Source organism: Felis catus, chromosome D4 (genome assembly GCF_018350175.1).
Source record: "Felis catus isolate Fca126 chromosome D4, F.catus_Fca126_mat1.0, whole genome shotgun sequence".
NCBI lineage: Eukaryota > Metazoa > Chordata > Mammalia > Carnivora > Felidae > Felis > Felis catus.
The window spans coordinates 2,391,795-2,394,034 of NC_058380.1; the positions used below are offsets into that span (position 1 = coordinate 2,391,795).

The window sequence follows — 2,240 nt, forward strand, 5'->3', positions numbered from 1 at the left end:
TCATGGCCTGATAGCTCATCTCTTTATAGTGCTGACTAATATTCCATTGTCTGGATGGACCACAGTTCATTTATCCATCCACCTACTGACGGATGTCTTGGTTGTTTCCAAAATTTGGTGACTTTGAGCAAAGCCGCTGTAAACACTCATGCGCAGGCTTTTGCGTGGATGTAGATTTTCTAAATCCCGAGGCGCATGATTGCGGGATCCTATGGTAAGTGGATGTTTAGTTTTGTAAGAAACGAACTCTCTTCCAAAGCGGCTGCACCAATTTGCATTCCCACCAACAGCGAGAGAGAGTTCCTGTTGTTCCACATCCTCTCCAGCGGTTGGCGTTGTTGGTGTTCTGGATTTTGACCATTCTGATAGGTGTGGAGAGCTGGATTATCTTCAGTGCTGGGATTGCAGCATCCGAGTGTGGGCGTGGTAGTGGTTGTTTTCATCTCTAATACTGTTTTTATGATTAAATACCTAGAAACATCTTCCAGTTTAGAGGAAGCACTTGTCATTATGAAACCAGGGTTGACTGGTGCAGATCGGAGAGGGAAAATCATCCTTTTACTGCACAACAGTCAGCACTCTTGTCACATGGAAATGAAACATTACAACAAAAGATGTTATATATATATATATATATATATACACACACACACACACACACACACACACAGATATATATATATGTAAGATGTTAAGATGTTACATATTTTTAAAAACTCAAAATGCAATTTTAAGTTTTTTTCTTAAATGTTTCTCTTTCCTTTAATGCATGCATTGCCACACCCCATAAAGCAATGGGAAAAAAATCAGATTTAAACAGGAAAGAACAGAGGCTACATTCGATCTTAGCCAAAAGGCCAAGAGGCAACTGCACATATAATTCAGAGTAATGATTTTCAGTGATGTTTTAGGGAGTTACAAATATAGAAAAACAGGATGTTGTGACAAACTCATCAAGAGGTGCTAGGCGCTAACGAGAAATTCCTTTGATTCAGGGAGAGGGAGAAAGTGCCAGTGAGTTCAGGATCAGTGGCACAGCTCTTCACTGATTCACTTATGGAGACAAGACAGGCTTCATCTTGGAAAAGAGGCTCAGGCAGGAAGCCCCTGGAGCCCTCTGGACCCCAGTTCCCTCTTCTGGAACAAAAAAGAGGGGGCTCATGATATGGTAGTCATTAACTTTGCTCCCCTGTTAGATAAATACGGACTAACTTCTTATCTAAAACCAGGTATGACATTATTAAGGTACTTGAGAGAATGAGAAATGGTCAGTCCAGCCTCAGGCTCTTGTAGAGGACACACTAGCCCTGGCCGTGGGGAAGGACGGTGCAGCAGGCCTGGGGTCACCACACACTGTGGGCTGAAAGGAAACTAGAGACCCCTTGAGATGCCCCCTTAGGCCCCTAGCGTGCTTGCTCCAGCCTTCAGGCTTGCTTCTTAGCTCGGTGTTTCCACCATTTGGAAAGCTCCTAAAAAAGAAATATTCCAGTATTTTGACATGGTTATTTCAGAGATAGCCTGGATGCTAACATTTTTTTTTTTGAGAAACATTTACTTTCACGTAATCAGAACTCCATCCTGGTATTATCAATCACTTTGGAGAAATTGTGGCAAATTTGGTGCTTTTCTTACAAAACCATGCAAGCTTTGTGAAAACCTTCCTTCAATCATGATCTGCTGAAATGGTGTTTGTGAGGCCACTTCCATACAAGAAATGTAAAAAAAAGAATTAAATGAAGCATGTTATCCTCCTCCATGACCCCAACCTCCCCCACAAACAATAATTGGAATTGTTTCAAAATGTCTCCACCCCTACACAATGAATTTTTTTTTAATTTTTTTTTTCAACGTTTATTTATTTTGGGACAGAGAGAGACAGAGCATGAACGGGGGAGGGGCAGAGAGAGAGGGAGACACAGAATCGGAAACAGGCTCCAGGCTCTGAGCCATCAGCCCAGAGCCTGACGTGGGGCTCGAACTCCTGGACCGCGAGATGGTGACCTGGCTGAAGTCGGACGCTTAACCGACTGCGCCACCCAGGCGCCCCTACACAATGAATTTTTGACGAAGTAATTTTATGGTGCTTGAACTTGATCAATAAATTCCGGTCAATACCATTGAAGGTGAGTTTGCCTAATATGGCGGCCACATCATTGGATCCCAAATGTCACTGGGTCAGTGGGGGCTGCACACAGCTCATCTTTGTGACCACAATTGAGTCCTCAGACAAGTAAATCAAG

At 43.1% G+C, this 2,240-nt stretch overlaps 1 pseudogene; it reads right to left on the reverse strand.

The window, feature by feature from the left end:
• Positions 1-703: 703 nt before the first annotated feature.
• Positions 704-869, reverse strand: LOC111557681 (annotated as a pseudogene).
• Between the last annotated feature and the right edge of the window lie 1,371 nt (positions 870-2,240).